Source organism: Pleurodeles waltl, chromosome 8 (genome assembly GCF_031143425.1).
Source record: "Pleurodeles waltl isolate 20211129_DDA chromosome 8, aPleWal1.hap1.20221129, whole genome shotgun sequence".
Lineage (NCBI taxonomy): Eukaryota > Metazoa > Chordata > Amphibia > Caudata > Salamandridae > Pleurodeles > Pleurodeles waltl.
In genome coordinates, this window is record NC_090447.1 from 1299440432 (window position 1) to 1299464822 (window position 24391).

Consider the following 24391-nt stretch of genomic DNA (forward strand, 5'->3'; position numbering starts at 1 on the left):
GTTTTCCTTCACTTCTTGTTCCAGGAGCTGTGTGGATTGAGATGAGGAGAAGCAATCCGTCTCCGCACCTAGTGACACGCCAGGTAAGTAGGTGGTTGGGGCACGAGCACCTTCACAAATAGCTGCTGTCTGAGTTTTTAAGGAAAGCATTGGATCTAGGACTCCAAGATTTATTTGTGTCTTCAAAAGTACCAAGAGGGTGCACACTGATTGAGACCATAGGAACCTTCCCTAAGGTTTGTCAATATGTTTAGTAAAAAGAATTTCTGAATTGGAGGGATTGATTTCATATTGTTTTCTCTAGCCAGATTTGGATTAAATGTAAGGCAGACTGCAGATGGGAGGGAACTGGCCTACATCCGCCAGGATCTTCACCACCATCTAAGTGTCATCTGCATACATGAACAACTAAACTCCCAAGTCATACCACAGATGTGTCAACAAAGCCTGGGAGAGGTTGAACAAAAAGATAGATAGATTGCATGGATTCCTGCAATACACCCATAACACTGGACTACCTTGAGAAGTGAGTTCATCTAATTGGGCTACTTGAGTGCATCTAACAAAAAAAGTCTAACATACTTTGTATCTTTTTCCGAATATGGACATCTGATGAAAATGCGTTAGTTGACAGTGTTGACGCTACTGACATATCCAGCAAAATCACAGCTCCAGCACTGCTGGCATCCACAATATTTCTCAATTGTTCCACAACTGAAAAACAAGTCTCTCTGTCCTCACCTCTGCATGAAAAACCAGCTGGTACACAGTGTAATGGCATTAGCTTCTACAAAATCGAAAGCTTTCTGGTTATCTTGTTATCCAAAGGTTTTGCAGGAAATATAATAAGAACTATTGGTTGAAAGTGGGTTGGGTCAGGTGATTTTAGGGATAGTTTCTTTAGCAGGAGGAGGATAGCTGCAAATGTCAGAGAGGCCAGTACATTCCAAGGTAAATGTGAGTTACTGATGAATTTCATTGCCTCTTTGGGCTGCATGATCAAGCCCGAAGGTCAGATGTCTTTAGGCAAGCCAGTCGGTTTGTTTGCTATCAAATGTTTATCCAGATAGATGTTACTTTTAAAGAAAGAACTACTAGAAGTTGGACAGAGGCTCATTTAGCCAAGAACTAGAAAACTAGTAGTGAAACCAACAACTTGCAATTCAATATTCCATCTCAGATGCCTTGTACTTTCTTGTGGAAAAAATACTTATTTGGTTTCCACTAAGACTGAGGAAACATCAATTTCGTTGTCAGTGAAGTGGGTTCACTAATGGCCTGATTTAAAGTTTGGTGGAGAGGGTCTTCCACCATAACATCGCAGCTGTCCACCATCCTTAGCCTTTAGCTTGAGTGATGCTCTTCATAGATGGATCATTCTAAGGTTGCAAAACACACATCAAAGACACTAAGAGGTGTGAGCAGTCTGCACTTGACTATCAAAAAGCCACACTTGATAGGGATCAGGAAGAAACCCAAAGTGTTGCTCCCCTCCCTTCTAAAGAATCCTTCACACCCTGATACAGAAACTGCAGTCCCACCTTTCACCTCTGCCATCAACAATATGGCAATCTCAGGAAGACTAATCAGCAGCCCTCTGTATCAGGAATCGAATTTCTAAGGTGAAACCTGTCTCCTCTTTCCCCACATCATTCTCTGGGCTCCCTTGCACAGTCTAAGAAATGTGTGCAATTGGTAGGCTTAACCAGTCTTAGGGTGGTCTTTCTCTGAACATTTTTGCCTACCTCCTCCATTTTCCTGACTTCGTTTTTGCTGGCTTTAGGACTCTGTGCACTTTACCACCCCTAACCAGTGCTAAATTGCTTGTCCTCTCTTCCCTAAACATGGTAACATTGGCCTATACCCAATTAGCATATTTAATTTATGTATAAGGCCCTCGTAAAGTGCACTACTTGTACATTAAATGTTACTTATGGGCCTGCAGCACTGATTGTGCCACCCATTTAAGTAGCCCTTTAAGCATGTCCCAGGCCTGACATTTGAGAGCCCGTTTGTGCAGTGTTTCACTGCCATGACCATCTGGCAAAATAACCCTTTTTCCAGGTCTAAACCTTTCCTTTTTATTATACATATAAGTCACCCCTAAGGTAGGCCCTGGACTCCACAGAGGGCAGGGTGCAAATTATTTAGAAGACAGAGTGTGTAGTTTTAAGTTTTACATGTTCTTGTAGTGAAAAACTCCCAAAGTTGTTGTTCACTACAGCAAGGCCCATCTCTCCCATACAATAACATTGGGGTTACTTTATTACATCTTATAAGTGTAATTCGCTATCTAGAAGAGATAAACTTTTTGTGTCTGGTGTCTGGAATCAAAATTTAAAGTCACAACTTATGTTGAAGTCGGATTTTAAATTGTATTTCTGAAAATGCCACTTTGAGAAAGTTGGCATGTTTTTACTTTAGCCATTTGGTGCCTGCTGACTGTCTCTGCCCACTTGTCTGGGGTGGGTGACAGCTGGGCTTTGTGTATTTCCCTACACAGTCACACACAATGGGAGCTTAGATGTGGCTTGATGGCCCAGCCTCAGAGGATGGGAAAAAGGAGCTGGACCCAGCCTCACTTAAACCTGAATAGGATGTTTTCTGTCCCTACACAAAGGGCTGCATACCCCCCCATAGTGAGTCTCGAGCCACAGCAGGAAGGGAAGGGCTTCTGTGCACTTCAAAGGCATGCCTTTGAAGTCTCCCCCACTTGAAAGGCCCAACTGGGTATAACTGGACCTCTCACACCACCAACTCAGTACATTTCTGGACCTGTGACTACTCTGCCAGGAAGGAGGACTGATGTGCTGCTGAAGGACTACCACCCTGCTGGATGGCTGCTTTGCTGGACTCCTGCCTTGCTGAGCTGCCTGCTGTTCCCATGGCTGGGTGAAACGTACTGGACCTGCATCACTTGAATCTAGAGTGACTCCAAGGACTAGCTGGCTGGCCTCCTGATCTGAAGTTTCAGGCACATAAAAGACTTCCAACCAACCTGCTCCTGGACTCTGCCATCTGTGAGTCTGCCCTGCCAAGTGGTGCCACCCAGTCCTGGACCCTTGGAAGTGGGTCTAAGGTGTTTGCTCCAGCTGAACCAATGCATATTCTGCTGCAGGAGCAGAATTGATGCATTGCCACTGTTGCATGGAACAGAACCAGTGCATCGCCTTCAAAACCGATACTGCAATGCTTTTCCCTGTGCAAGGTCCTGGCATCATACTCAACGGCAGCCTTGACGATGATGCTGAATCTCCACATCACAGCCCCTGTGCTCATTGAAACCGATGCATCGTCTCAACTGCACAACAAATCCTCACCCCTGGACTTCGCATCGCAAGCCCTGGTGCCTGTAACATCAACATCAACACAGCAAGAACTTGCATCCTAATTCTACTGCATCGCAGAACCAACGCATCGCCGCTGCTGCATGGAAAAAATCAACGCATCACCTCCACTACATGGTTCGGAACTGACGCAACACTCCACAACTAGAACTTAAGGTACTTTGCTTCAGTGGGCCAACCTGGCTCCCTGTAGTTGGCCCATGCTCTATTGCAGTCGGCCTAAACTTTTGACTTTGTCCCGGTCCAGCGCAACCAGATATCCCCAGTTGGCACTTCTTGCTTCTAAGTGCTATTTTACAGTTTAGTCTTTAAAAATGAATAACTGAAGTTCTACTTATTGGATTTTTGTTGTTTTGGTTTTGTTTTATTTATTAAAGTCAGATCTATTTTATTACTTGATGTGGTATCTTTTTGTGTGAAGATTGTACTGTTTTACTGTTTGAAGTGTTGCACAAATATTTTACACAGTGCCTCTAAGTTAGGCCTGACTCCTCTGTGCTATGCTACCAGAGGGTGAGCACAGGTTAATTTAGGGTTTGCCTGACACTTACCCTGACTACAATTGTAGTTGCTGTTTGACTAAGTTTACACCCCAGTCAATCAACAACCCAATTTCTAGCAGCAATATACTACTACTCTCTTGGAAAGCAACCCCACTTCCATCTTGTGTACATGCCCAGGCCAGGTGTTTTTAACCAGTGTCACAGGCCTGTGACACTCTGGTTAACTCAGGCACTCATGCAATGTATACCACACTGTGCAAGTACACACGCACACATCTAAGCGCCAGGATCCAGGTGCTACAGGTGGTCTATTTGGTGCATTTTTATGTCCATGACCATTCCTAAGTCAAGTGCAAATCTGCACCTTCATAGATACCCTGGATTAGATTGAGCCTGGGGCCAAAATCTGAAAACTATGGTTCCAGATTCCAGATTCTGCAGCTAGGCTTGCAGAGCAGGGTTCATGGCTATACACCATGCGGGGACATTATGTTCCAACAGACTGCTGCCATAAGCATTGCATATGGTACATAAGTTGTGGTTTGCTGGCTGTTGAGTGAGTTAAGGTTTTTGGCCTTAACCGTAACATGCAAATTTTAATGGTTTTCCAATTTTAATTCGTAACCGGACTGCACTTTAATTGTGTTTTTTTAAGTGAATTTCTGAATTATTTTTAAACATACATTAACGTGCTATTACCCGAGGTAATCATAACATCAGCTTAGCCTTTGTTTTTTCATTAAACATTTTTTACTCATTTACCATAGGCAACACTTTCCTTTGTATGATGAACCAGAACACACAGCACCCACTGTACATGCCTACTAGCACAACTTATGGACCCTAAAGAAAGCAACGACCTACAAGGACGATGCCTTCACGAAGGAAGAAAACAACCATGTCTTCAGGAGTTTATGAAACATAAGCAGCTGGATCTGCCCTGAGATGGAAAGACAGATCATTCCAGTGGATGGAAAAAGCCTTGCACGCCAGTGTTTTATGATGGAAGGCAGTGACCACTAACAAATTTTGCTTAGAAAATCTTAACTGGGGTAGGTGAGCTGGGTGGTATCAGGGGAACTTGGATGGTAGCGGTGATCAGTGGGAAGAGTGAACAGCTTTGTGTACAAGGCATATAGATATAAAGAGAATTCACTGTCTCATCGGAGGCCAGTACAAAGAGGCGATAGCCATAGAGATATGGTCACAGGCCTAGAAGGAATAGGAGGGCAGAGAATGTCTGTCTTATCCCTATTACGTTTGAGATTGTTTTTGATCATCCATTGCTATCGTTTAGACAGAGAATCAGAAGGTTGAATGGCAGTATGACACCCATCACCAGATATACGTACAATGATCTTGAAGTCACCAGCATAGAGAATAAGGCTGACGCCGAATGATTGGATAGGATGAGCCACAGTAGCTATATAAGGTTGAATAACAGGGGTGACAGAATACCATCCTGGGTAACAGCACTTGACCAGGGTCTGGAAGAAAACGTAAATGGTAGAAAATAACTTTTATATGTGCTGTCTGATAAAAAAATAATCAGATAACCAAGAAATCGCTATATGTCCAAATTGGAAAGGCAAGACAGCACTGTGTCAAAGGAAGCTGAAGGGTTAAGTAGAATCATGGTGGGTAGGATATTTGCATCTGTGCAGCTTCGCAACCGATCAAGGTTTGACATGACCATTAATTTAGTGTTGTCACCCAGGAGGAATCCTATCTGCACAATGTCTGTGAACCCACCTCTGGGGTCTGTGGCAAGGTGGTCCTGGACCTCTATTGGGCATCATACGGACTTAGTGATAGGTCCACTAACCCCATGGTATGCTCAGCAAGTGTACGGGAGTTTGTGGGGTCTGTGAGCCCTTAGAAAAATGAACAAAGATAATACAGAGCCAGGTTGCAGGCAAGGCCCTGGGTTGTGCTAAGCGCAAGTGTCTACCCGCTGCAGGATGGATACCAGGCATTGCTTTCACAGAAGGTGAATGTAGTATATGGTTTTTGACAAAACCCTGAGAAATCCACTGAAAAATGCCAAACGCAACGCTTAAGACCTCACAATATTCATACCAATAATTAACAACACCTAAAACCACAATATAATTAAATAACAATACATGCGCAGACTAAACCACACTACATTCATAATCATCTCTTCCACAGTGTTATGGCTAAAATGATACGTAATCTCACCTGTAATTTTATTTAGGGCATTTGTAATTTAATCGGTCACATCACGGGTGAGGGTTTATTTTCCTCTAATATCACTTTTTCTATAACTGTATACCAGCCCCTAGCAGAAGTGTGGTATCTGTCTATATGCCGTGTACACAAAGCTGTTCAAGGCCAATGAAGGCCTGTATTGATTGCCTGAAAAGCTTCTACAGGGGGCTGTGTTCTTTTACTGATCAGGTGGAAGAAGCTGTGTCCTCCTTGCACGAGTTGTCGTAAAGTTATGCTTAAGGAAAACTTCTAATTTTTAAAGGAAAGGAATTGCTTATATCTCTATGAGTTTTCAGGAAGTCTTCTCTTTCTTGTATCATGACTTCTTAGTTATTGTAATTAATAATTTCTGTCTTGGAATTATTTTCTGTGGGTGCCTACTGTTTGTACTGGTGTTAAATTCCAAGCAAAGACCAACTTTACAAGAATAGGGAGGAGGATTTACCACGCATAGTGTAATGGGTTCTTTGTCCCTGAAGCAAATAAAAGGGATATTGGAATAAGATAACAGGCGCAGAAGGTAGGGTTTAGTTAGTTTATTTGTGTCTCGGTTTTAAGGATGGCTTTTTATCCCTTGTTTTGTTCACACGGATAACGCACTTGCAATCCAGAAATAATTAACAAAAGTTCTCCTTCCTTTTTTCTCTTTCAGGGTTTTGGTGGTAGTCCGTGAGTAACGCGGCCCAGCCTTGGGAAGGTCTCCGGTCCTCCTCTTCGTCAGGGGGCCAGGCTCTCCAAAGAAATAGAAAGGAGGATAACAAAAAAAAACAGGTAAGTGGGATATATATATCTAAGGTAAGTATATAGGGTTAGTAGGGCGGTGAGAAGGGGGGGGGTGGTAGGTATAAGTGAAGGGAAGTGAGGTTTTAACTGTCCTTTGGTTGTGGTTTTCCCCCCTATGGGTTTTCTCAGACCTTCTCCTCCTTGTAGAAATCCTCTGGTGGTTGGTTTTTGTGAGGTTAGGTTTACTTTAGGGGTCTTTGTTATATGGCCTCCCCTTCCCGGCAGGACCTCCCTTCCCTTCCCTTGGCTCCCCTTTTTCCTAACAACCACCCTCTAGCAAACCCCCAGCTGCGGTACGAACGTACCTGAGGTGGCCACGCCCCTCCTGGGACGTGGCCGGCACTTCGGCAGCCTCCCGGCTTCTCTCCAACGGGGGCGGGAGAGCCCCGGGGCTCTCCTCTCTCTCTCTGGGTCTCGGTTCCTTCGGCGGGTTCCTTCCTCTCTGTCGTCGGCATCCCGGTCTCCTTCTCCTCCGGCCGCGCACCTCGAGAGCCCACTTCCGTCTCCTCTTCCTTTTTGTCCTCTTTTGGTCCGTCTTTTCTTTTGGTTGTCGTCCAGACGCCGAAGGCGTCTGACGTCACAGGCTCGCGTCCGTCCCGCACACTGTCCTGGAAACCGGCGTCCGGAGATGTCCGGTTACACATCCCCTCCCTTGAATGGGGCTGTTCGAGACCCAAAGGTCCCGGGAACCGGGACAAATAGTCAGCCTGTCCCATAAGATCACCAGGGAGATGGCAAACCTGGAAGGAGAAAGGTTGAAGCTCCATGAACCATCTCAATATGCGGCTGTTAGTATCTTTATACCTCGATAGCCAGGTGAGGGGAGCGTGGTCCGTATATAATAGAAAGGATCTTCCCAGGAGGTAATATTGGAGGCTCTCAAGTGCCCACTTGATGGCGAGACATTCTCGCTCAATAATGGGATAGTTTCGCTCCCTGGGAAACAGTTTACGGCTAATAAAGACCACGGGGTGACTAATACCTTTTCCGTCTTTCTGAAAAAGCACGGCCCCCAGACCCACATCTGAGGCATCCGTTTGGAGGTGAAAGGGGACAGTGAAGTCAGGACATTTTAAAATCGGTTGGGTAGTGAGGTATCTTTGTAGGGTACGGTAACTATGGGATTGTACAGGGTTTAAATTTGTGATATTTTTTTTTTGTCCTTTCCTCAGGAGATCGGTTAGGGGAGCGGCCACGGTGGAATAATGGGGTATAAATCTCCGGTAGTAGCCTACTAAGCCCAAGAATGAGCGGACCTCCTTTTTCGTTGTGGGTGCCTCTATCCGTAGGATGGCTTCAACTTTACTCATTTGTGGTCTAAGTATACCTTTCCCTATATGATATCCTAGATAAGAGATCTCATTGAACGCCAACCGGCTTTTGGAGGCATTGGCTGTTAACCCAGCCCCTCGTAACGCTGTAAAGATTTTGGTTAAATGTGTCAAGTGGTCCTCCCAAGTCTCGCTGTGGATAACGATATCATCCAGATACGCGGCAGCGTATCTGGTATGAGGTCGTAGAATGGTGTCGATGAGACGCTGGAAGGTGGCGGGTGCCCCATGTAACCCGAAAGGGAGAACCTTAAAATGGTATAACCCAGAGGGGTTAGAGAAGGCCGTTTTCTCTTTATCTTCTGGCGTCAAAGGAATCTGCCAATAGCCTTTGGTCAAGTCGAGTGTAGACATGTACCTAGCTTTTCCCAACTTCTCTAAGAGTTCGTCTACCCTTGGAAGGGGATAGGTGTCAAACTGGGATATAGAATTGACTTGTCTAAAGTCAATACAGAAACGTATGGACCCATCTGGCTTTGGCACTAGTACCACCGGTGAGCACCAGGGACTCTGGGAAGGCTCTATAACGCCTAGGTCTAACATCTTTTTTATTTCGTTTTCTACCAGGATCTTTCTAGCTTCTGGGATACGATATGGCCGTAAGCGTATGACCTTGCCAGGTGGGGTTATGATTTGATGATGCACCAGCGGGGTCTTGCCTGGTGTCGAGGAGAACACATGGGCATGAACATGGAGGAGCTGATTTAATTGCTCACTCTGTTGGATCGAGATTTCACTATTTATGGGAGGCCCCTCGTTTCCGCTAGGATGCTCAGTGGGACACCACCCTATCTCCAACTCCTTAACGGTGTTAACTAGGCATCCCCTGGTTGGTTCTCCCTGTGGCTCTTCCCACTTTTTCAATAGATTGACATGAAAGATCTGTGACCGGTTGGAACTATCTGTGAGCTGGACCTTATAGGTCACGGGAGTTATTACCCCTATCACTTTATAAGGTCCCTGCCACTTTGCCAGCAACTTGTTGTCTGAGCTAGGGAGAAGCACTAACACCTTATCACCTATGGTAAAGGTCCTTAATTGGGTATTCCTGTCGTAATATCTTTTCTGCTTTTCTTGAGCCTTCTCCATATGTTCCCTTACGTTTTCCCACACATTTTGGATGTTGGTTTTTAACTCCTGGGTATATTCTAAGAGGGATTTTTCTCCGTCCTCCTCCTCCCATAACTCGGCAGCCATATCCAACAAGGTCCTGGGCTGTCGTCCGAACAATAATTCAAATGGACTATGGCCCGTGGATGCTTGTTCATGGGTCCTGATAGCGTATAACACTAAGGGGAGTTTTCTATCCCAGTCCTTACCTGTCTCTGAAATAGATTTCTTTAGTAGAGTTTTCAGAGTGCAGAAGTGTTTCTTTGTCGACCTTCAGTTAATAACAAAATAACAAAAAAAAACAGGTAAGTGGGATATATATATCTAAGGTAAGTATATAGGGTTAGTAGGGCGGTGAGAAGGGGGGGGGTGGTAGGTATAAGTGAAGGGAAGTGAGGTTTTAACTGTCCTTTGGTTGTGGTTTTCCCCCCTATGGGTTTTCTCAGACCTTCTCCTCCTTGTAGAAATCCTCTGGTGGTTGGTTTTTGTGAGGTTAGGTTTACTTTAGGGGTCTTTGTTATATGGCCTCCCCTTCCCGGCAGGACCTCCCTTCCCTTCCCTTGGCTCCCCTTTTTCCTAACAACCACCCTCTAGCAAACCCCCAGCTGCGGTACGAACGTACCTGAGGTGGCCACGCCCCTCCTGGGACGTGGCCGGCACTTCGGCAGCCTCCCGGCTTCTCTCCGACAGGGGCGGGAGAGCCCCGGGGCTCTCCTCTCTCTCTCGGGGTCTCGGTTCCTTCGGCGGGTTCCTTCCTCTCTGTCGTCGGCGTCCCGGTCTCCTTCTCCTCCGGCCGCGCACGTCGAGAGCCCACTTCCGTCTCCTCTTCCTTTTTGTCCTCTTTTGGTCCGTCTTTTCTTTTGGTTGTCGTCCAGACGCCGAAGGCGTCTGACGTCACAGGCTCGCGTCCGTCCCGCACACTGTCCTGGAAACCGGCGTCCGGAGACGTCCGGTTACACATAGTAAACACCGTTACCCGGGGTGAGCTATTTACATGCGTAGAAAGTACCTTCTATCCAGAGGTTACAGCAGGAAAGCAAGGCATAAAATGCGGAACTGGTCTTTAACACACCAAATTCTGCATGTTTTGCATGGCGGAATAAGTCAGGAGAAAACTGCGAGGGTGTGATAATAATCACACAACTCATAATTCTGATCTTTGTGTAAACGCGTTTGCACAGGGATCGGAATTTTGCCATGAACTTGTAATGAGGGCCTAAGGTTCATCTTGCTTGTACTCAAACTAAAAGTTCTAGTTATAGACATGTATGTCACCTTCACCCATTCAATGTAACCCCTAGAACTTACTATGCAGTTTCTATTTACGACTTATGCAATTTGTCCACCCTCTCTATGCTCCACTATGCATGCTGTCGGGCTCACCTTCACCCTCTCTCTAGTCTAAAATGCAATATTTCAGGCTCATCCCCACAGTCACTTTGGCCCATTGTGCATGCTCTTGGGCTCAACTGTACCCTCTCTTTGTCCCACTGTGCATGCTCTCCAGCTCATCGCCCACTCTTTGGTTCACTCTGCATACTCTATGACTCACCTCCCCCCCCCCCCCTTTGTCCCACTGTGCATGCTCTCCGGCTCATCTCCCACTATTTGGTTCACTCTGCATACTCTAGGACTCACCTCCACCCTCTCTTTGGTCCACTGTGCATGCTCTCCGGCTCATCTCCCACTCTTTGGTTCACTCTGCATACTCTAGGACTCACCTCCACCCTCTCTTTGGTCCACTGTGCATGCTCTCCAGCTCATCTCCCACTCTTTGGTTCACTCTGCATACTCTAGGACTCACCTCCACCCTCTCTTTGGTCCACTGTGCATGCTCTCCGGCTCATCTCCCACTCTTTGGTTCACTCTGCATACTCTATGACTCACCTCCCCCCCCTTTGTCCCACTGTGCATGCTCTCCGGCTCATCTCCCACTATTTGGTTCACTCTGCATACTCTAGGACTCACCTCCACCCTCTCTTTGGTCCACTGTGCATGCTCTCCGGCTCATCTCCCACTCTTTGGTTCACTCTGCATACTCTAGGACTCACCTCCACCCTCTCTTTGGTCCACTGTGCATGCTCTCCGGCTCATCTCCCACTCTTTGGTTCACTCTGCATACTCTAGGACTCACTTCCCCCACTCTTTGTCCCACTGTGCATGCTCTCCGGCTCATCTCCCACTCTTTGGTTCACTTTGCACACTCAAGGACTCACCTCCACCCTCCATTTGCTCCACTGTGCATGCTCTCCGGCTCATGTCCCACTCTTTGGCTCACTTTGCATACTCTAGGACTCACCTCCACCCTCTTTGTCCCACTGTGCATGCTCTCCGGCTCATCTCCCACTCTTTGGTTCACTCTGCATACTCTAGGACTCACCTCCACCCTCTCTTTGGTCCACTGTGCATGCTCTCCGGCTCATCTCCCACTCTTTGGTTCACTCTGCATACTCTAGGGCTCACCTCCACCCTCTCTTTGGTCCACTGTGCATGCTCTCCGGCTCATCTCCCACTCTCTTTGGACCAGTATGCATGTCTTGCACTCATGTCCACATTCGCATTGCCCCCCTATGCATGCCTCCCTAGCTACCACACAAAAGAGACCCAGGAGCATGAATTAACAAGTTTTTTTACCCTGAGGCTGAAAACCTGTTTTTTTTTCAGTAGAACAGCTTCACAATGAGACACTCTTGCAATTCTGTCGCTGTGGCGTTTTGCGCATTTTACACATTATCGAACATTGGCAGCATAATCTGCATATTTTAACAAAAATGATTTCAGCTCAAACTGATCAAATGTTCACAAATGTTAAGTGGTCACTTTCAGTTTCTTATTGATGTGTTTGGATGTTAAACTGGTAGCAGTGAAATTACACCTTTGCCCATGCAGTGTTAACATGAGAGAAAAAAATAAAAAACATGATGAAGTGATATTGTCACAAATTGTGCTGCCTTCCATTGCATAATTTGACTTTCCTTGTTGCCTAATATAGTTAGCCTTGCCACATAAATTGATCTACCACTGCCACATAATTCTAATGGCCCTAGGTTTAGGTTTTGAGGCACAACCTTGGTATTTCAGTAAAATAGTATGGATGAGTGTTATGCTGGTAGTGAAAGAGTAAAATCCTGTTTTAAAGTAACAGGGTTGGTGTTTGGCTGTTCATAAGAAACAAACGTCTCTGTGTATCGACCAGTGGGTGTGTCCTTCTTTCATTTCAGTAACTTTAGCCTATGTTAGGGTGGGGCTGTGCGCTGACATCTATAATTTAAATAAGTGGCCTACTTTTATTCAGTGATGTAAAGTGATCTAGCACTGCTGCCTGACAGGCAAGGGGTACGCTAATGTTTTCTGCAAAGCAGACAAAAAATCTATAGTTTCATTTTAGCAATGTAGCCTCAAGCCGGCCATTAAAAGGTGCAATGAAAAGCTGGCGGTATGCCTAGCTTCACAGGGCGGATGCCTTAGAGGTTATTTTGAGATACCTTAGCTAATGCATTGCTTCAATTATTAATAAAGATAATTTGATTGTAGTGTGAGGAGGCGAAAGATCCTGAAGCGTTACAAATTATTCCATGGGGAGGCGCTATAACAGCGTTTAGAGTCTGCACTGTTAGCTCCATGAAGGCAAACGAAAGAACCTAAATAGGCCTAAATAAACACAGCGGCAGGATACGTGTATGTATTAACGTAAGACAGTGCTGCACATCTTGTGTATGAGTCGAGTCAATCATTTTGCAAGTTATCGGAGGGCTTAAAATGGGGTCGTGGCAATTGGAGCAGTGTTACAAATTATGGACAAAGGTGTTTTTTTCTTTAATACTAAAGGTAACTGCAGCGAGGGTGGGGCTAAAAACGTGTGCTTTTGTGCGAGGCATGACAGGCTCACGTTTGAAGGGTTAAGGAGACATAAACTGGAGACCAGGGATTATCTGCACTGTTCAAACACAAATGCTGCAAGGAGCCAGCAGGAGGTAAAAGTGCGGCCAATTATTTCTTCGTCCTTTCTCCAGAGCCGCTAGCAAATCGGGCCTCGCCTCCCCTAACAATGGTTTGAGCATTAGAAACCACTCAAAGTGATGCGTGATATGCTCTGCACAGCCCCTGGTAATCACTTTGGGCCACATTCAAACGCAACGCGTTTGTTTTTGTCGCCCAATCTTTTTATTGCGTTTTCAAAAATAACAAGCAAGCAGCGTTCCTTACATAAGAAGTAATGTATTTATCAGTGGGGCACAATACCCACTACACTCCTGTCGGCCCAGGCCCACCCACCCGTACATATATTTCAATCAGCAACTTTTTTCGCACACAATATCCCAAATGTGGTATTTACACGGGCAACCAGTTTTTAAGTGCACTTGTCTGTGCCAGTAGAGACAGGGACTAGATATATACCAGTAAGCCATGGTTTTGTCCCACAAGCGACAGCACACACCAACCTGGCAGGCCAAGGAAGACATCACCAGCTCTGTTTTCTCCGTTTGTGCCTCATCAGCACCCTAAGTCTTATGACACAACGAGTTTTGGACCAGCATGCCCACCCCGCTTAAGGAGAATTGTTTGAGCAACAAAAGGTGGCCTTGAATCCTGTTGCCCAGAGTAATTGCCAGTGGCAGATATTGATGCAAGCTTTGCACTCATCTCTTTTTTGCATTTCTCATTGTACTATACAGAACCAACATTGTTTCCGATCGGGTTTGAAAGGTCTTCTCCCTAGTCAAAAAGGAAGATCTTCCTGGAGTCATTCTGAAGTCATCTGATGACTTCACCAGTTAATTGCAGGAATAGCCCAGGTGAAGTCATCCCAAACCATCCTGAAGTATGTGTATAGGGCGAAATATTTAAATGAGATGACTCTAGAGTCATCCCAAAAACTACTCTAGGATGGTGTTCTGATGACTTCCACTGGCAGGAAGTGATGACCTTTTACAGCTCCACGAATACTAATTGACAACTTCAGGATGAGTGTTAATTACTCCAGGATGGTCTCAAGACAATTTTATGATGCCTGTGGATTACTCTAGGATGATCCCACAACAGTTTCAGGATGAGTGCGGATTACTGCTCGATGATCCTATGACCGCTTCAGGATGCCTTTTGATAACTCTGGAATGATTCTATGACAATTTAAGGATGAGTGTGGATTACTCTAGGATGATTTAATGACAACTCAAGAAAGAGCATGGATTTCTCCAGGATTATTTTAAGACAACTACAGAATGAGTGTGGATTACTAAACAATGACTACACAAGGACTTTCAGATTAATTCTAAATACTCTTAGATGATTTACATCAACTGCAGACCAAGTGTGGATTACTCCTCTATGATTTAATGAATAATTTAACAATGTAATATACTTAGCAACTTGTGCCATCCCTCCCATACTCCTGACTCACTGGGACTTCCCTTATTTGCATTATCTGAAGCGGTTTTACACGGCAAAACATTGAATAAAAACAGCAATTGAAGTGAAAAGGATCAAAAGAGATGTGTCAACATTTTATTTTATTTATCTAAAGCATACATGTAGCCCCACAGGGACCAGGACACCAAACAAGACAATAAAAAGAAAACCCCTGACACTGTACAAGAGAACAAAAAGAAAGGCCGATATACTTAAAAAAAAAAAGGCTTAACTAAAACCAGCTAGTTCGTTGTTCATTTCTAGAGTTGGAGTTTTCTTTAGTCCTCTTCTAGCATTGCAGATTTTTATAGCCAGCTTCCTTCTCATTGTTCTGTTGTCCATTGCTGGCCAGCCATTGGCCCTGCACACAGACTTCATAAACTCTGGGCGGGGAGAAAGAAAAACACATATTAGTATCACGGTATAACCACTATTCACCCTTTTCTCACCGTTTTTGTCCATCTGCCCAATGCTGGGGAAAATACTGGAATAGAACAATAGACCATTAAGGGCAGTGCACCCCAGTTTGAAGACCTCTAAATTATGAGCCTGCTGTTTTGTCACATTGATTTTTTCACAGCACAAGAGCACATGGGAGGGTCACTATCTGGCCAATGTGGATTTGGCTGTTTTACAGCGATGTGGGTTAACAAACCCCCAAGCATTTGAAATTATATCCCAACACAAGGCTTTGAGCCAGGTTAGCACAAACCCAGGACAAACTGTTAGTGCTCTTTTGCAGTCAGCTGGTAGTTAATGTTGCACAGTCAATGTACAATAATCTGAGAAGGACCACCTGTGCAAACATATTTTTAGCAGCGTATGTATATTAATGTTTCTTACCAAATAATGCATCAACCTTCTCCTCATCAAGGGCAGCAGTTCCAGCACGAGCCTTAGTAACACCTTTTGCAGCTGCAAGCTCTTTCGGTGAAAAAAGGATCTCACTGACACCATTCAGAAGAAAGCATGCGCTGTCCCGAGCTGCCTTTGCTTCCTCCAAGAGTTTGTGTAATTCTCTCTTCAGCACAAGAACATTTCTGAACAGGTCAGGGTCATTTGAATCCTTCACTAGCTGCTGCATATCAGTCTGCAAAGAATGCAATGTATTAAATATTTGCCATCATGTTAGGTTAGATACTGAATAAAAATGTTTAGAAATGATGGGTTTTGGATGTTTATATGCCATCTGTTCATGTCTAATAATCTTTTTTCAAGATTAGTTGGGTCACCTCCATAATTATAAAGAAGTCATACCGAAAACATTGTATGCAGAAAGAGAGATAGTTGTAAGGCTTTTTGTGTGGACATGCATGTGTTATATTTTACTGCAGCATCACTGGATTCATTTATTTCTAGCGATTAGGTCTACTGAATCATGTCAGTGATTTGTATCAATACCCTTCAGTTGTATTTTCAATAAAGAAGTTTACATATTTTGCTTACCCGATGATTGGAAGAGAACGTAGCTTTGAAGTCTCTCTCTTCAGTGATTGGCCGACCACTTTCATCAATATTTTCAACCAGCCACTTACATAGAACTTCACCGGGATTGTCCAAAAGCAGAAATTCTCCATCTTTTCTAACACAAACTGAACGATCACAAGCGAAAAACAGGACGTTGAAAGATGCCATGATTATATCCTGATAGATACAACAAATCTGGAGTTAGTTGCGCCTTGTCTAGTGCCTAAGTGTCTAGTTGTAAAAAGATGCACAGGTTTGGTAGGATTCCCTAAGTGCTGTCTGGGCTACAGCCCAAATTCCACAGCTAGGCACTTTCCAAAAAAACACGTCAGATTTAATTGTAAAAATGTGGTGTGCCATGTTCTGTTTTGGTGTGTTTCCTGTCACGGGCACTAAGCCTACCCACGCAAGTAAGGTTCCATTTTTATCAGGCAACTTTGGGGTACGCAATAGAAGAACAAGTGTTATTGCTGATTGTCTTTCTTTACACTTTTTCCTTCCAATTGTAAGACAGTGTGTATACCTTATATAGTGACCATTTTGGAAATACAAAGGTTTCCTTGATACCTATTTTTCACTCTTTATATTTCACCAAAAGACACTAAACACATAACAAGCATTTGAAATGCAATGGGTCTCGCTTTTGCTAAAGTTAAAGCTATTAGCTATTAGCGTTGTAAACTCCTAACCAGACTTTTCTTGCCACATAAACAGAAAATGAATGTTCATCAGGGAGGCGTGTCTTGTGTTTAATAGTGAGGCCTCTGTGTCTTTTTGTGTTTAGTAGTGAGGTATCTGTGTGTAGAATTGAACATCAAGGCCTGTTTACCTGGTGTTCAGTATGGAAGCCTGTCTGTCTCATGTTTAGTGATAAGGCCAGTGTGTCTAGTGCCTAGCTCTGAATCCACTGAGCCTTGTATTTAGCAGTAAGGCGTCCGGGTCACCATGTCTTGTGTGTGTTTACCGTTGAAGCATGTGTGTCACTATAGTTGGTGATTATCAGCAATGCCTGTGTTCACGAGGTCTGTGCTACTAGCTCACTGCAGCGCTATATATAGCAGTGAGGTGAGTGTGAAGGTATGACTACTGTAGTTGTAAGTGCTTCTAATAGCCAGTGCTTAATTTGTGCACCGGCACTTATTTTTCAGGGTCTGCACTTATTTTTCAGGCTCAGGCATTTACTTAGAGAAAAAGACACATATGGGAAACACGGAGGAAGAGAAGAAAAAAAAAGCGTCACCATCGGAGAAAGCAGAAAGCAGCAAGAGTGAGCCAAAGGGGCAGGGAGTGGTTTTAAATGGACTGAAGAGGCCCCGGTGGTTTCAGGATGACGCTGCCTCAGTCCGTGTTCACACATTTCATTGCAGCAGCCGTGTGTTTCAGAGGAGAGCTTTGAGCACCGGCACGTTTTTATTTACACATTAAGCACTGCTTATAGCAATAGCACTGCAGCTGCCTTCAACACTGAACCCTGAAGCCGCTTTAGAAGAACATTCAAACCAGCACCTGAACACAGGCACGGCTGTAACCAGGAGCACACCCCATTTCTGGCCTCTTTCAGGCTGAGGTGTGAGCCTCTTTACAAAACAGACACATCAGCTGGCATGAGATTTACACACAAACCACCCCAGGCCTCCTGACAATTCTTTCAAGTTTATGTATAGCGCAAACTCGACCCGGTGATATTGGAGCGCTTTACATTACTGAAAGACACTTTAAATGCTTTCAGCTGGACCTTCTCCCCACACAGCGCCACTCAGTGAATGTAGAGTGTGAAAGTGCTTCTAATAGCCAGTGCTTAATTTGTGCACCAGCACTTATTTTTCAGGGTCTGCGTTATTTTTCTGGCTCAGGCATTTATACTTCGAGAACGACACATATGGGAAACATGCAGGAAGAGAAAAACGAAAAAGCGTCACCATTGGAGAAAGCAGAAAGCAGCAAGAGTGAGCCAAAGAGGCAGATTTGGTTTTAAATGGACTGAAGAGGCCCCGGTGGTTTCAGGATGACGCTGCCTCAGTCTGTGTTCACACATTTCATTGCGTGTGTTTCAGAGGAGAGCTTTGAGCACCGGCACGTTTTTATTTATACATTAAGCACTGCTTATAGCAATAGCACTGCAGCTGCCTTTAACACTGAACCCTTCAGCCGCTTTAGAAGGACATTTCAAACCAGCACCTGAACACAGGCACGACTGTAACCAGAATCACACCCCGTTTCTGGCCTCTTTCAGGCTGAGGTGTGAGCCTCTTTACAAATCAGACACATCAGCTGGCATGAGATTTATGCATATTTTTCTGGCTCAGGCATTTATACTTCGAGAAAGACACATATGGGAAACACGGAGGAAGAGAAAAACGAAAAAGCGTCACCATTGGAGAAAGCAGAAAGCAGCAAGAGTGAGCCAAAGGAGCAGATTTGGTTTTAAATGGACTGAAGAGGCCCCGGTGGTTTCAGGATGACGCTGCCTCAGTCCGTGTTCACACATTTCATTGCAGCAGCTGTGTGTTTCAGGAGAGCTTTGAGCAGGAGAGCAGGTGTTTTCTTCACTGTGGAAAAGTCCGTCAATGAGATTTGCCACCATTGTCACCACAGGGTGGATATTCATGTCTGCGACTGTTTTCGCGATCTTCATGATGAGTTCCTGCCACTTGATGGCAGTGCCTGTTTCAAAGGTTGGTCCCGGAGCAGTTGTTGGTGGTGGGCTGTCTTGTTTGGGTCCTGTAACTTCTGCGTAAGTCCTTCCATCCACGCGAGCTTCACTATGGGTTTTGGTTGGATTACGAATTGGGATCCTGTGTGCCGTTTCGGGTTTGTGGTTGTTAGTCTTCCTGTGACCCTGGGCTGTAGCTGGTGGGTGTTGAGAAGCCTTTTGTGGTTGGGGGAGTTGCTTGCGTTGTTCATCCTTCTTTGCCTTCTGCAGGTAGAGGCAGCCGCGATAGCTTGCTGGGTGGTTTCCTGTGCAATTTGAACATATCGCTGGTTCGGTTTCTCTGTTCCTGGTGCATTTGTTGGAGGTGTGTTCCCCTCCACAGCGTACACACCTTGGCTTCTGATGGCAGAATGCGGAGGTGTGCCCCAAACGTTGGCAGTTGTAGCACATTATTGGGCCTCGTTTCCCTCTAGGCGCTTCTGTGGTAACGGTGCAGCTGCATAGTCGTGTGACTGTGGAGAGGTCTGCTGGCTTCCCATCATGGCCTTGCGACAGAGTTACGATGAACAAGGGAAATTTCTTGTTCTTGTCCGCCGGTGAGGTAATCTGTATTATATTTTTAACTGGAAGTCCAAGTTCCGCTAAGTCCTCAGTGATGTGCCCAAGGGATGCATTTGCTGGGAGTCCCCGTATTACGAAACGCTGGGCTTTTACAGCGGTCAATGAGAAGGTGTGGTATTCCATTTTCTGTTCCGTGAGCATGCCGGTCACACTCCTGTAGTCATCTGGTGTGGTGAGTATGATCTTGGCGTGGTCTTGCCGGGGCTTGATTGTAAACGTGGAGGTGCAGTGTTCCTCCAGTAACTCAACAAGGACCTTGTGGGTGGCTAAGTTTTTCAGGATGATGGGAGGGATCCGCAGTCGCTTTGTGGGACCTGAAGAGTTCTCCGGTTCAGTAGACTCATGGTCCTGGGGGTGGGAGTCACTGTCCTGGGCATTCTGCAGAACCTGGAAGCGGTTTGCAGTTGGGATTGCGGAGCTTCCGGCAGGTGCGCGAGCAAGCTTTGTGGCTTTTTCCGGTGAGCTCTGGCATGAGTCGCGTCCTCTCTTTACCTTTGTATGCCATTCCATGTCTTCAGTGTTGCTAGGGTGAGCCAGGGCATCAGCTTCCATCGTTGGTGGTGCTCTCACCCCTTAACCACTGCAGCGCGCAGCCTGGTCCCGGTCAAGCACCTAGGTGGGTCTGGGGAAAGTCCTTGTGGTTTTCTCATGTATTCAGCCTGCCAGCCTGCCTTCCTCTCCAGTACGCAGCCTGGCCACGGTCAAGCCAGGGTGACGCAGGCCCAGCACTGAAGAAGAGCAGCTGGGAATGAAATCAGGAAGAATTAAAGTGAAAGAATGCCTGCCTTCCACTCCAGCACGCAGCCTGGCCCCGGTCAAGCCAGGGAGACGCAGGCCCAGCACCAGAGAAGAGCAGTGCTTCTCTCCGACTCCTCACTCTCTCTCCACCACCACGACACGAATGAATGGAATCACCCACCAGACTGAAGCATCGCCATTGTGCCTTTTTTATACACATCTGATTGCATCCTCGCGGTACTCTGTTGGTTCAGCAGTACAATGACGTCACTTCCGGCGCTACCGGATGTGCGTAGAACCTTTCGGTCCACCTGAAGTTTAATTCAGGTATCTGCTAGAGGTGAGTGCATGCAATGTGGAATATTTGGGGATTTAAAAATAACTTTTTCTAATTGTGTCTGTGACGGGGCAGTTACAAAACTGTACCTCGCATATATTACCTCTGACTAGCGCTGCAATGGTGTTGTACTAATTTACCAGTAAAAAGCAGGGATGCGCACCGAGCTTAGTTTTCAGTCAACAATTAAATTGTCAAGATGAAAAACAGGTGATTAATGGGGCTGGAGAGAGCCCGAGTTTTGTCTAGTGCAAGTTTTAACTCATCATATATGCAGATTAACATGCCTGCTGCAAAGAATGTGTACCATGCAGGTCACAAAGTGCATAGAATGTAGGTCAGTGAGCTACTGCTTTTATTATTACATGCAGTTTATAAGTTAATATACTAAAATAGAACAGTGAGCTAGAAACTGTTATAAAAGAGTGGAAACTGCAAGATATAGGTGAGAGCTTTATGTTCTTTTTTCACAGCCCTTAAATGCTGCATAAAATGTTAATTTGGGTACAAATCAATTCCTATAAGTAAACGCAACCATGCTGGTACTTTTTAGTGTCAAACCTGTGAGTGCATGCGCTAGCGCATGCATCTTACTTGTGAGACTATGTTGTGTTAAGTAAAGGTGTTGGAGCCCACTTGTCGCTCACCATTTGATGGTTTGCGTGGCACTCTTCTGTGCATCCTGGTAATTCGTCAAGGCATGCCTGGCATCATTTCCAGTCCTCTATTTGGAGTATTTATCAAGCGCTCATTAATTCATTTTAATTAGTGCCCATCAGCTGCTCCCAACGTGATCGAGGTACTATTTGTTCTTTTTAACTTCTAGTGCCCCGCAAACAGAAAGCTTGTGACTGCCAAAAATGTGCCCAGCAGGACAAACAAAACTGCAAAGTCTTATTTTTTAAAACAAACTTTCTTTTATTTTGTTGCGTCGTCTTTTCTCAGTTTCCACTCATGTTTTAATTTGTTTTTGCTTGTGGGCACTGTTATTAAAGGAGGACAATTAACTTGTTTGAAATATGCAAGACCTATTACATTGCAAAGGCTTGTTATATTTTGAGTTTGCATTTCCCCAAATCAGACACTCAAACTGTACTGCATACCAGTATGGATGATGTGACTCCTACACCATGTAGTCCTCTGTCTTATGTAACACTTCCTATACACTGATTTGCCTAGCAGTAAGATCTGCTTTCTTTATTGAGAACAGGGGTTGTGTCCCGCGTCAGCATCCTGTGGATCTAGCTGATTTGTTTATTTCCCTGCACTTAAAAAACAGATCTTAGTGAAATGTTGTTCGTAAATCGCTGCCAGCCACGAACGTGTACTACATAAAAACTGATTAAAGGTGTTTGAGACATGATTTTATTTCCATGGACATAAATCGAAAAGGAAGTGGCCTAGAGGCAAGGTCAGTTCACAATGCTGGGTGGTAGAAAATGTGTGCTGACTCAGTGATCCCACACACAAATGTGAGGAAAATGTGTTTTATTTTTAAGCTAACTTGGAGGTTTGCAGGGGATTATAGGGAAGAGAAGGTTGGATGATCTATGCAAGTCACACCTTCCTGGACTCCCCCAGGTGTCTAGTTTTCAGAAATGTTTGGGTTTGGTAGGTTTCCCTGGAAGGCTACCGAGCCCGGGACCAAGAACGCAGGTTACTCCCTTACAAAGCCAGGTTGTTTTGTAATACATTTTGTACATATGTTGAATAGGCTAATCATTTTTCAAGGCCATTGGAAGCAGTCAAAATGATGCCAGTGAATAAAGGAGGACAACTTGGAAAAGGAAAGAAACGGGGACCATACAAAAAATGGTTAACAGAGGTAAGCTCACATTATGAAACATTACACCAACTCTGTTCAAAGTACACTTCAGTCTACAAAACTGATTTACTCACAAAGGCCAGTAACCTCAGAAACTCACCAAACTTACAGGCACCCATTTTATCAGCCTTAAACAATGAAATGTTGCAGTAATTGTAACATGCAAACAGGGTTTAATTGTCAGGTTTTGAGGGCACGTTAACCTCGTAAGCCACAAGACCAACTTCTCTCATTTGTATGAAGCAAAGTCAATACAACCACACTCATCCTCAAGAACGTTATTGTACCAGGACATTATTTGTTTATTCTCAAGTCTCATCCTAAATCCCTGCAAATGAGATGAATGCACACAAGACACAAAATAATTCACGCTGGAAGTACAAGAATTGCTCTATAAGTGGAACTTTTGGAAGCCGTAAAATGTCCTGTGCTACACATTACCAAGTGCAGAATAGTATTAATTGTCACTTATCTGCATGATTGCAGTCAGAGCATTTCATCGAAGAAGGAGATGGCAACATTATACAGTATACAGTACCAAAGAGAGTAAAAGAAGGATCCTTGCAGACCTCAAGCAGAGCAGATGACATTCTCCTCAAAGGTGCAGTATGAAACTACAAACTCATTTTTTACTGCTTGCATTAATTTGATACATGAAAATATATTGTTGAAGGGTTGTCACCTGTAAAAATAGAAGTCCTCATTAACCCACCTTCGGTTTCTGTCTTCACAAATGTTATTGGTTGTTGACCCATGTTATATTTGCAATTTAAATGTATTTCACTTACTAAATGTATAATAATGTTTTTTCTTTTGTTATAGTTCTGCACACATCACCTTCTGCGGAGCAGTGTACATTACATTCAGACAACACTACAGTGTTACCAGATTATACCCCACCAGTAGAAGACACAGATGAAGATCCAATGGACAGTGTTTGGGATAAGCTTTGTACCAGCTTAAAAGGTGAACTGCATGCTCAGCTCAATGATGATTTAATTAATGATTCAGATTCTACTTTTGAACAACTTATGGATCAAGTTGGATATACCATTCAAAATGAGTATGAAGAAATGCTGCTTTGTTGCTTCATTATTCGTTTCTGCTTGAGCGATGAGGCAGCTGGATACATGCTGAATCTCATTTTTTTGCTCTTACCACTTGATAATAGAATGTTCAGAACTATGTATCACCTTCACAAATATATTTTAAAAAGTATTTCCTGCTGTCTCACAATTTAAATATTCACTCTGAAAAGTTAATGATCTTTTTTATAGGATCCTACCCGGGACTACTTTATCTACCTATATCACCAAAAACATAATGTAAAGCGAATGGTGCGGTAGAACCACCAGTGATATTCCATGGCCAAGTAATGATCTCATTAGCACTTGCAACCAAGAGCTAAAAGTAGGTATACCAAGATAGTTAAAAAACATGGAGGCTGATTCTTTGGCGTCAAAAGTCACAGACTCTGGGGCACCCTTAACCCAAGGAACAGGGCAGAACTTAAACTATGGGGCTCATTTAGAAGCCCCTTGCACGCGTCTTTTTTTTTAATGCTACAGCGGTGCAAAAAGTCCCCCACCCGCGCCGTGTTTACAAACCGGTACAATGTCACCATTGCACCAGTTTATCAATCAATCAATCAATCAAAGATTTATAGAGCGCACTAATCACCCGTTAGGGTCTCAAGGCGCTGGGGGGGAGCTACTGGTCGTAAAGTCTTGCACCACATTATCCCTACACCAGGGATTATCCCTACGCCAGGTACAGTAGTGGCTCGAGGGCCGCGGAAGGGGCGGGGTGGGGCGAGGAGGCACGGGAGGATGGGTGGCGGGTGGGTTTAAACATTAAATTTAATTTGAAAAAACACTTACCTCTTCCACCGCCCCTCTGTCCCTCAACGCTCCTCTTCCTCTGCAGGCACACGCTCCCAGCCTGCGCTGCGCCAATCCTCACGGTGTCAGGATTGGCTGGGAGCGCCCAGTCAGGGCGTTCCCAGGCAGGCTGAGAGCCTGTGCAGGCTCTCTCC

General features: G+C 44.8%; 1 long non-coding RNA gene across 1 annotated transcript; it reads left to right on the plus strand.

Annotated features, from left to right (window-relative positions):
- Positions 1 to 20489: 20489 nt before the first annotated feature.
- Positions 20490 to 23334, plus strand: LOC138249218 (uncharacterized). Its single transcript, XR_011194791.1, has 3 exons — positions 20490 to 20534; positions 22246 to 22957; positions 23179 to 23334. It is a non-coding gene; the product is annotated as an uncharacterized lncRNA (long non-coding RNA).
- Positions 23335 to 24391: the final 1057 nt, after the last annotated feature.